The sequence below is a fragment of the Saccostrea echinata genome, unplaced genomic scaffold, assembly GCF_033153115.1.
Source record: "Saccostrea echinata isolate AGI-Se365-2 ecotype Australia unplaced genomic scaffold, CSIRO_AGI_Sech_v1 ptg000052l, whole genome shotgun sequence".
NCBI lineage: Eukaryota > Metazoa > Mollusca > Bivalvia > Ostreida > Ostreidae > Saccostrea > Saccostrea echinata.
The window spans coordinates 13,195,684-13,208,038 of record NW_026889801.1 but is presented as its reverse complement, the minus strand read 5'-3'; the positions used below and the strand labels follow the sequence as shown (position 1 = coordinate 13,208,038).

The following is a 12,355-nucleotide window of genomic DNA, read 5'->3' as shown; positions in this document are numbered from 1 at the left end:
TTTATTAATATAATAAGTTTCACTGAGTTCAAAGTGGATGCAGTGACATTTTTTGGATGTCACAAAATTGCACCTTTCAAGAAGCAATTTTATATTTGAATTCTTTGAATATACACAAAAAGCATTAAATATGTATTTTTTTTAATTTTAAAATGAACTAAAAATAATATCCTTTTATATCAGAAAATTTAATGTGGAATAAAATAAAGTTAGATTTACAAAGTAGAAGTTTAATTCCACATCCCTATTTTTCATAAAATCAATAAAACGGGAAAATGTTTGACCCGTTTCCATGGATACAGGGTATCATTTCAAAATTTTGAAGTATGTTTGATAAATGTCTTCAAGAGGTGTCCATTTCATGTGAGTATCAATAAAATCTGTGACTATGTGTGGCAAAGTTGTCTAAGTGGTTACAGAGAATGGCTCTTAAATAGAAAAGGGACTAGCAAAACTTTTTATAGTACTCTAATTTATTCTTGGTGAAATATTTCCATAGGGTAATAAACATATTACCTATATTTAGCTCTCTTTTTAAAAAAAAAAAGTTATTTAAAGTGTAATTTAAAATATTCATTAAAAAATATTTGAAACTAAGATAACTTGGGGTTTGTTCAGACATAATATATCTGACGGTATATATCTGAGAGAAGAAAATATGCATATTGTATATCATTGACAAGAGTTCCCTTGTTCGAAGTAAATAATATCTTATATAAACCTTTGATAGCAAATACGTCCGGTTTTACTTTGAAACAAGGTCTGGATATATTGTTTCTTAAGTTTGTAAAATACTTTCCATATACGTGCTGCAAAACCGGAAGCATTTACTAAAATACATTGTCTTCTACTGTAATAACCCTCTTCCAAACTTACCAAATAATGTTAATGAAGAATAAACCTAAAACACGTTACAGTATATCTATAAATATTAGTTTTTAGAGAGCAAAATATTTGCTAAAAATATCATACTGCTGTTCTTTGCAAGAAAACTCGAAAAATTTCCCTCTGTGGAATTATGTGTTCCAAATTATGTCCCCACGTTAGAGACAATAGAGAGGTTGAGATTTTTTACGCGTACGTGTACGTGTACTTGTAGTAGGTGAATCCCCTAAAATATGGTGTATTACGTCATCAATTCTCGAGTACGTTTGCTTTCTACACGTTCGGCAGAACTTGTAGGGCGGCATCTACACGTAAGTACAAACTTGTAGATTTTTCTTAAATATATAAACAATTCCTGAATGATAAAGGTATTTAATTTACAAATTTAACATAGTCAGTGTATTTTGGGAATGTTTTATATCTGATTGTGCAGAAAACAGCGCCGATATCAAAACATAAACCTTGAACAACCAATGACAGCTCTGTGAATTTAATGTAAATATTTTAGATAGATCGTGCGCCTTCAATTCAAACGGTTGTCATCTATTGTAGCCTTAGAATTTGTAAAGAAGAAGGTACGGTTTGGCTTTATTGTGCCCTAAAAATTAAATGTTTTCAAAAAGTTTTGAAATTGGCATAAATATGAGTTGAGTATATGAGTGTGATAATTCATGAAAGAATATGGCATGAAGGAGGACCATTCTGGAAATATGACGTCATCAATTTCGTATTTTTCTAAGTTTTAAGCAGAAAAAACCTCAAAGTGACTAATTTCATGGTGTATTTTCCTTGAGAAAATAGTGTCCACAGCCGTCGCCCATTTTAATATTCGGATATGTTGTGTATAATTTCTTAAAAAATCACATATCTCAAAATCTTAATGGGCGATGCATGTGATCTATATTATCTGAAAAAAAATTTCACTGAAAATTGATGTCTTCTGCAACTTTTAAAGAAAATACGGGAAAATGCACGAGTTTATGACGTCACAAGTAATATTTAGGAAGTCAAATGAGAAAAACGATTTGTTTGATCTTAGTGCATGGAGTTTCAACATTTCAGAAAGCATGAATTTAAAATCTTTTTCATCACTTTCATATTTTAGAAAAATACAGGGCCAGATCTGTATTGAAACTGTACCTTGTTCTTTGTTGATTTTTTACTGAACATTCTAGTGTAAGTGTGACTGTGTGACATTGGAATCACTTTTCGGGGGGGGGGGGGGGGGGGAGACTCTTTACGAATGAAGTGCGCAGTGTGTATCTATTAGATTTTGCTTGTTACAACCTGATATTTTCTGAATTTTCAAGGCATTTATGTTTGTACTTTTTGGTGAACATTTACAACCATAATCGACATAGACTATATTAGAAATACATGTACAAGCACAGGGGGCTAGTGTTACCAGACCTAGCGCCTAACGTTGCATGTGTCATGTCATCTCATAAGAAATATTTTTTTATATCATTATATTGTGTTAAACGTTATGAACTACAGTATTTATAATTTGTATGTATAGTAAGCATTCGGATGGCTCTGGATTTATAAAAATATAAAGTTGTTTTTATAAAAATACTAGTATACAGTTGTAATACCGATACGAAAATCAACCAGAACACGTTATTCACCACTCGTTTTTAAATGCATATTTATTATTTAGAATAGTAAACTGAAAGGAATCAAAATTTATATAATACATTCTCGAAGTGCACGTAAAGCACTATTTTTTTTCTTTTAATCAGATCGATATAGGTAAACTGGTCCCTACACTGGCTACATACTAATAATGGACAGGAAAAACCAAGTCCGATTTTCTGATCAACATGACATCAAACTGCTAAGGTAAGAATATGTACAGTTCAAAGGACCGGTAATTGCAAAGCGAGAAAAGTTTAAAATAAACCACAAATCGACAAGTTGAAAATTATTCGATTTCATAATATTTGCAGGATGATTATTCCAAATCATATTGTTTAATTCATACAGAGAAGTCCTATCCAAGAATCCCTTTGAAGAAAAGTCAAAATGGACTGAAATAGCCAATAAACTGCCGATGGATGTTGATAATAGGCGGGTTCGCGAATGAACTCTTTTACTTATTGAACAACGACGGAAACACAATAAGATTTCCCTAAAAAAGTATGTTTAATATTTTAAAATATTTTCATCAAAATAGGAATCAATTGGCTATTGTCTTTATTATTATTATTATTATTATTTTTTTTTTTTTTTTTTTTTTGTAAATTTATCAAATAAATTTCTAATGCAGGTCTGGAGTAGATGAAGAGTACGAGGAGAAAGAGAATCTCATGGATGAAGCATTAGAATTATTTGATGAGGAGGAACAGAAGAAGAAGACTCTGAAAACAAAAGCGGAAAAGGAAGATACGATCGGAAAAGATATTCGAAAACGGGCCCTTGAGAACTTAACACCTACAAAAAGCGGTAATGAATTGTTTAAGTAAATAACATAGTCTCAATAAGGCTTAATTGTTATTTGTATCTGTGGTCCCCATTACTTAGGGAATTTTGAACCTTATTTTTAAAATCTTAAATAAGAATAAAATTATAAGAGTCAACATCTGAAAATGTAAAATATAAATAAGGCCTCCCTGTAACCAATCTTTTTTCCCATTCAGATAAAAAGGTTGTATAAATGTGTGGGTTTTTTTGTGTATTGTGTAATTCATTGAACATTTTTAATTTTTTTTTCTCCAGTAAATATTTGTTTATTCCAAAAAAGAAAAAAAAAAACTATAGCAGAAAATATGTGTGCGAAAACACAGGCACTTGACGTTTTGTAATCTTTCTCTTTATTGATAAAAATATCCGCATACTATAATAATAAGCATGGGGATATTTTTATCAATAAAGAGAAAGATTTAAAACGTCAGGTGCCTGTGTGCGAAAATGACTATAAACAGCAAAACTGAACACCCCCCCCCCCCCCCCGAAAAAAAAAAGGAAAAAAATTAATAAATAAATAAATCCTACGTGAAGTAAAAGAATATAATTAAGAAAAACCTTCTTTCACACAAAATAATAAACAATGTTTTTGTACGATATTAAAATTACTTAATTTGTCAATCTATATAACACTCCGCAGTCGTATTGACTAAGTTCATGTATCTTCTTTTTATAATATGTAATTTAAGTACAGGCACCCTTTTTAAATAAAGAAAACGCAGTTAAGGGGGCGGGGGGGGGGGGGGGGGGGTTGTGGTCTTGAGCTTTTAAACGTGATAGATGTAAAAACAGGCTTCTAATTTTTACGTTAATTTTTTCATAATAAAATTAAAACTCCGTTTTACCTAATGAAAGCATACTTAATACCGTCTACACTAGTCTACTAATATTTAACCGTAGAATTGGGTAGTAAAAAGGAACCACTGTACTGCATTATGTTAGTGAAGCTTAAGTACATTAATCTTTCCCCAGTACATTTTCAATGCACGGTGATACGGTGACATTCCTTACACAAAAAGATGAAATTTCGCTGCATAATGTCGGTTTATTCCCAAAGCAACAACCACTGGATTTCTCATTTTTAGAACTGAATTTAATGGGGCACCTTTGCTTTTTACTATTTAATCATAATCAAAACTTGTTTCAGAGGAAGACCTCAGAAAAATGCCGAGAAAATCTTCCGTTGTCACTTATTTAAAGGAAAAGACGGAAGCAGAAATAGCAACGAAACAAGAGGAACTCGCATTGAAAAAGGAAGAATTAAAACTTGAGAGGGATAGGTTCGAACTAGAAAGACAAGAGAGGATACAGAGACTTGAAAATGAGAAGCAGCACAATAAAATGATGATGGAGCTTCTAGCGAAATGTTTAAATAAATGACATTGATAATATATAATGACAAATCGTTTCTATAACACAATAAATAAATAAATTTATTTTCTAAAAGATTAACAGTTTATTTTTCAGTTAAATACAAACGACATTCAATTTCATTGTTTGCTTTTCATTGATTTCATTGGTTAATTCTTTAAGACATATACTCCTCAAGACTTGGAGATTGCAGGCTGAAGTAATCACTTGTGACGCTTCCATATAAACAAGTATGGCAGCTTGTGAGAAGTGTCGCGACAAGGTAGTATTTAGCGACTGGTTGAAGAAAAAGTTTCTGGTTTTGTCTGTAGTCGACAAATGAAAATAACGAGAGAATTTTACCAAAACTCCATTCGACACTTGACCGTAATTTTGACATACGTTTGTTGAAAACCAACTGCTGCTCAGTTAGTACTGCTCCACGAAAGGGGGCCATCAAGTGTGGTCTGAGAGGGTATGCTGGGTCGCCATACAGGGAAAATATGGTACCGTCGGGGAGCGTCATGTTTTCTTCTAACATTGGCATTAATCCACTCATTCTAAGCATAGCCGCATCATGGCGTTTTGCTTCAACAGGCCCATACATGTGAATTATCAATCCGTTCGGAATTGTAATTGACTGAAACTTAAGTCCATGTAAGCGTTTGTGGCCACTATAAACAACTTTCTGATGTTTCAATGGTCTGCAAATTGGTCTCACTGTACCATCTATGAATCCCCAACAATGGGATAAAGGTGAACCAATGTCAGAAATAGCTTCAGCGTACTCACGTAGTTTCATTTCACTCAATAAGAGTTGATCGAATTCCCTCAACTTGAATGCATGTTTGTCAAAAATGAAATTCAGAACAGTGTTAACGATGTAGGAAATTTCAGATTTTGAACGACCAAATAAAGGCACCATATCGTCGAGCCGATTTGGGTAAGCTAGGCGACCTAGTAATATGAACAAACTTTCTGTTCCAGATGTTCTAGTACCGTTGGGACAAACAAAGTGAGATGGAATCTGTAAAGCATGACAAAGACGGTGTATGTCGTCCCTTTTGAATCGAAAATATGAAATAAATTGATTTTCGGTAAAATCTTCTACACGAAGAGAAGGTCCTTTTTCATGGCCTTCACAACATGTGGAAAGCAAAAGCAAATCATCATCCCCCGTTATACAGGCTATATCAGCTATATCTTCCATTTTGTGAGAAAAAACGTCATGATGTTGCGTAAATAACGTCACAATGGTTTTTAACACGTGCGTGCTACACGTAAAGTGCTACACGTAATAAATCTCAACCGTATTTCTCATCTTACGTGTACGTGTACTTGTAAGTATTTTATTACACGTACGCGTACCCGTACACGTAAGCAATCTCAACCTCTCTGTTTCGGACAAATTTTAAGTTAAACTATGCCGAGTAAGGTCAGTCTATGTTAGTTTCATTTCGTCTGGCTTATGAATCTTGAGAAAATTTTTGATGGTGCTTCAAAATGTACACTATTTCTACACCATCTTCCCCCAACAGGGTGTTTGTTACGGTACATATTGTCGTTTTGTATATAAACTTTCTGTACATACTGTAAACCAACTATTATTTGCGTCATCTTGATAAGTCCGTTTTAAATCAATTCCCGTCGATTAGTTAAGCGACTGAGAAAACATTTTCTACAAATACGAAGCAAATAAATGGTTCGTGGCGATTAATATTCCCGAGTAAATGTAGGTCACGAAACTCTTGGATATTTCTCGCACGTGAAAAAAAGTTGGTTTAGTATTGTCGTCCATCGGTACATATTGTCGACAGCGACAATATGTGCCGAGACGAGCCTTTCTTCCTCCTGCATAATGGACAACAAAATATACAGTCAAGCATCTGCTTGAGAGATTGACACACACGCAGACAAAAGGATAGACAAAGTGTATGGCCTATGAATAAGTAAACAAGTATTTATTTATTTAGCATTACTTGCAATACTGTAGGTACATGTAGAGAAGGATTTGGTCAGAAATAGTGTTCAGGTTTGATGATACCACTATGATATGCCAAGATACCCTGATTCTTGATATATCTGATTGATCAGCCTATTTTTTTCCTCATTATATATACTTGGAGATTGAATGTCTTATTTTGATCAGTAGTAATGATTATTTGGAAAATATGTTTGAGCTATTCTTATACATGTGCCGATATAATTGGGGTGGGGTCGACATTTTTATCTCACTTTAGCTGAAAGCTACTGAAGCTGGTAGGTGCCAGGTAGAAAAAAAAATTATATGGCGGCCGACAGTTAATTATTTGGCGGCCGCCAGATAATTTTTTTCTACCTGGCACCAACCGGCTTCCGTAGAAAGCTCATGTAAATCTTTCTGATAACATTAAATATGTCGTACGACTGAAAGTCCATCTGTAAACTTTTCACATTTGCAGCTTCTTCTCGAGAACTATGGCGCCAATTTCAACTGAACTTGCCACAAAGCATTTATGGTAAAAGGGGATTCAAGTTTGTTTAAATGAAGGTCCACCCACTCGTTCAAGGTAAGATAATTAAGAATTAGTGAAAATTTAGTGACATCTTTTAAAAAATCTTCTCAGGAACCACTGTGCCAGAAAAGTTATATGAAAGTTATGTGAAGGCTTCACTATAAAGTTTACATTCAATTTTGTTTAGATCATGATCCCCGGGGGAAGGGTTATGCTATAATAAGTGATAAAAGTTTTACATAGGAATATATAGGGGAAAAAAATCTTTCAAAATCTTCTTCCTGAATTTTTAGCCAGAAAAGTTGATATATATATATATGAAAGCTTCATTACAGAGTGTACACTCACGTTTGTCCCCCCCCCCCCCCCAGGGGTAGGTGGGGCCACGATGGGCGACCAAAGTTTTACATAGGAATATATGCAAACATTCTTTAAAAATCTTCTTCTCAAGAACAGCAAAACAATGATCAGTAATATTTATATGGATGCATTTTCATGCATTTTCATGCCACATGTGCCGATGGATACGCAGTGAGGGTAGGTACACATTGTCATAGATGACAATATGAACAGGACGACAATATGTACATTCACAATCGCGCTGCATGAAATAGCATACGAGACACGTCAGTGGGATTTACACACTATTTACATTCACAAAACCACAAAAAAGTTAAGCAATAATATCTATGGGGTGACAAGATGTGCAGTGAATGTAAGCACAAAATGTGCCAGCAACAATATGTACTTGTGTAACTTTTCAACTGGTGACAATGAGTTTAGGTTCCTTCACGCACACGATTCTACACATTACACGATCTTTCACGATTGCTAACGCAAACGCACGATTCTTCAAGCAAAATAGTTAGAAATATTTAGGAGTGGATATTTTCAAAACGATATAATGCTAAATATAGATATTTTAGATTGAAAATAATTATTATTGACTGGAAAACTGAAAAAAAAAAATATTCAGAAATGGATGTTTTTGAAACTAAATAAGAATCAATCACTTAAATAGTTCATTTATATAAGAAACAATCATTTATGTAATTCTCCGATCTTTCCGATACATAAAGATGTAATTTTTCGCTGCATATCAATTGTCACTGTAGGTAGATTGTGAGGTTTGATTCTAAAGGATTCTAAAGGATTTTAGGATATGCAGTAGGGGGGGGGGATAAAAAAGGAACATAATAAATGAATTAAAACTATATCCATCTTACCATATGTGAATGATAAAAATAAGCAATTATTTTACAATTCATTCATTTGCAGAAGTTATAAAAATGAGATAAGTATCAGGGATGAATACTGAGAAAAGTAAAGCGAGAATACCGTTACATATGGAGAAATTATGTGCAATTTATTCATGAGATTACTTCCACGTGATTTATTTCTCATTAACATTCATAAGATACTGAATAAACTCGAAATTCCATTTCTTTAAATTTTTATGTTAAAACCTGCAAGCCTGTTTCGTTTTGTTTTTTTCTTCAAGGCTCTTTCATAGTTATATGGGTAGAAATTTGTGTGAATAACAGCTGACGACTCGGGACACCGTTTTCCCGATATAAAGCAGGTCACACTGATGCAAAAAATTGCCGTTTTCAAATTAAAAAGGCGGTCGTAACTCCTCATGGAATGGTAAAACATATGTATTTTATAAAAATAGGCTCTCTCCTGCACCTCTTAATCGGCGGAAGAACTCTGTCAACTTGTAATAAACACTTACATTTCCTCATAAAAAATGACAGAAACGCCAATTCTGTGCTCTTTCCTTCATTAAAACTATATACTCTCGCTTCGAATTTTCAAATCAAAAAGGCGGTCGCAACTTTCACTTTGGTATCAACAATCTTGTCATTTCCGGTAGAAGATATTAAGAAGAATCAAACCATCGGCGGAAGAACTTTATCCGAAATAGCTAGGATATAAAATTTCGCGATTTTTTGTATTTTTTCTATATAAACCTTTATAAATTCGGCCGCCATTATAGTTCCAAAATGGCCGATATGCAAATCAGCAGAATGAACACCATTTCTCCATATGACATGTATTTGTCGAAATGCGCATCTGGTTTATCAAAACTGATAACGATAAGATTTAGATTATTACCACTGGGTCGAGGCCTCTGCTGGTGGACTGCTAGTCCCCGAGGGTCTCTACAGCCCAGTAGTTAAGTCTTTAGCACCCCCTTTTTCAGCTCTTCAAAGTTTATTTTTTATTCGAATATTTTGGATTTTCAATTTTCGGTATGAGCATCACTGAAGAGTCATAATTTGTCGAAATGAGCATCTGGTTCATCAAAATTGGTACCGTATAAGATTTACATTATACATGTAACCACTAGGTCGAGGTTTCTGCTGGTGGACTGATAGTCCTCGAGGGTCTCTACAGCCCAGTAGCTAAGTACTTCGGTACTAGCTTGAAAATACGGAAAATATTTAATTGCTATGGTAAAATTGAGAAATTTATTTCAATATTAAGTATTATCTCCCTCATGCATATCTCTGATCCTTCAAGGTATTTGACTCCAGTCTTTTGCACCCCCTTTTTCAGCTCTTCAAAGTTTTTTTTTTTTTTTTTTTTTTTTTTTTTTTTTTTTTTTTTTAATAAAAAAAAAAAAAAGAATTCGGATTTCCAACTTTTCGATATGAGCATCACTGAAGAGTCATAATTTGTCGAAATGCCCATCTGGTTCATCAAAATTGATACCGTATAAGATTTATATGTAACAACACACAACACATTACTGCAAAACTTCAGGAAGGTAACTAGTGTAAGCAAGATTGCCCCCCCCCCCCCCCCCACCCCCGCTTGTTTACATTGGTCGATCCAACTTTTCTCAGCAGATTTATGAAACGTGAAATTGCATTGCACACTTTCAGGCTTATCATTACGTAAAATGCCATAATTTGTTTATTTTAATACATATCTATTTGAAAATTGTATATTAATGAAAATCGTATACTAAATACACACATTGCTTGGTATTTCTGCGAGGTGTTTAATGGCCGTGTTTATTAAAATATAAATGTTTCAAAACTACATGAATGTTTTTTTAATGTACACAGTCATGTATTTCACTTTTTTCACATTGACATTTTTCTTGTACAGAGAACTATTTCTTCCTAAATATCAAAGATTCACCTATTTTGTGATGCACCTAGTTCGTTTGTTGTTGTACATGTACTTACAGGTTAAAATGCTTCTTTTCAGTAATGGGCCAGAAGTAGAGATGCATTTGCATCCAAGTGTAAAGCTGCATTTGTCCTTAGAACAAGTACACGCCTGCATACAATTCATACCATAACTTGGATAGACACAACGTTTTGAACAATTTATGCCAGAGAAACCAATCTTACATTCTGCAAGATAAAAGTGTTTGATTTATTCCATTTAGTGATATTACAGTCGTTCTTTTTTATATAACACTTTAGTTGTAACGCTAGACCTACATATTAATTAAGACGAACATACAGCTGACAGTTTTCCACTGAAACTGTTATGAATTTTTTTCTTAAGTGCAATTCACTTTATTTTATACGTATTTTAATACATTTACATTCTATACCTTTGTTTTTAAAATAAAAAAAAATATCTTCATATAAGTTTTGTTTTCTCTGAAACATGAAATACATATAAAGAGTTCAAATACGATCAAAATATTTCTACTTTTGGATGGAACTAGGAATTCCTTACGACATATCACATATAAAGAAGAGAAACAATTATATGAATTTATAACCTGTGCAATTATTGGTTTTGCTATTCCATTCATAACCTGGACAACAACCATTTGGATATCTAAAACAAGAACAAAATGATACTTTTATCACTTAACTTCAATGCAATAATTCTTGTAAACTTTCAGTTCAAATACTTTTCTTTTTTTCATCTGAACCCATATGCACATAAAATTCATAAAATTGCTTACCGATTACATCTGAAGAAGGCTGCTAAGGAACATTCACATGTAGAGAGAATAATCATTAAACTTATAATTGAATTGATCATTTTCTGGCTTGTAAAGTCTTTGATTGTAAAGTTTCTCATGTCCAAAAGCGGAAGTATTACATGATTATGAAGTAGATATTATTTTTTGCAAAATATAAATTATTGCTGCAAACATATTAAAGAGCTGTCCGCATAAGCTGAAATATAAACCTTAAAAACTTAACAATAAACCACTCATTAGAACTTGAAGCAGTTTTTCCATACAAAATTATACAGATCTGCAGCTGGATTTATGGAAGTGGAGATGCTATGCTAAATTTCTAGAAAATCTCTCTCTCTCTCTCTCTCTCTCTCTCTCTCTCTCTCTCTCTCTCTGAACTATATTTTATTTATTAGTTTTGTTCTTACAACGTAAAAAAGAGATCGATGTAGTGTATTTAATGAAAGTTTAATACAGATGGAATGTTTTAAGTGTGTTTTTTTTTATGCCGCCCATATTTCCTCATATTTTTTGTTTGTGCAAGTTTGAGGAAATAGACAAAAATAACTCTACTACTAATGTGCCATATTTTGAAGCACAATTTATCAATAAATTGAGAGTAATGAAGACAATGAAAGACAATATCAAGTATTTGTACTTTAAACAACCTATTTTCAAGTGATCGAGAGTATATCGGATGTTATACTACTTTCAATATTTTCGTAACTGACAGGAACTTGTTTCCTATTTCACTTCATTTAAAACAGAACAGAACATGTTTAAGATCACCACATGATATGAAAAAGTGTCAATCACTTTAGAACATAGACTGAGTTGAGTGTATTGTTGTTGACAATTTACAAGTAAAGGAGTTTTAAGACATTAAAGCTATATATGGCGTATCTGAGCTAAAAAATAAAAATACGAAATTGAGTGTATATAAACTTGATATATGTTACTTACGTTCAAATTAAAATTTTCAGCGGTTTTTAACTTGAATAACCTCATGTTTCCATAGTTAAATTACCTTAAACTGTATCTGTTATTTAAATGCGGAGTCGGATAATAAATAGTTTATTGTTTTAAATTTCTAATATCTTTGAAACGTGATTGATTTACATGTAAATTGTGAAATATACAGGAAAGTCTTATCTTTATATAAAGTAATAAAAAAAATAGAAAGATTTTTTTTTAAATTTTAATTAGTCTGAACTTATAA

General features: G+C 32.8%; 1 pseudogene; it reads left to right on the top strand.

The window, feature by feature from the left end:
- Nucleotides 1-2,671: 2,671 nt before the first annotated feature.
- LOC133204122 (reticulocyte-binding protein homolog 2a-like) lies at nucleotides 2,672-4,731 on the top strand (annotated as a pseudogene).
- The last annotated feature ends 7,624 nt before the right edge of the window (nucleotides 4,732-12,355 follow it).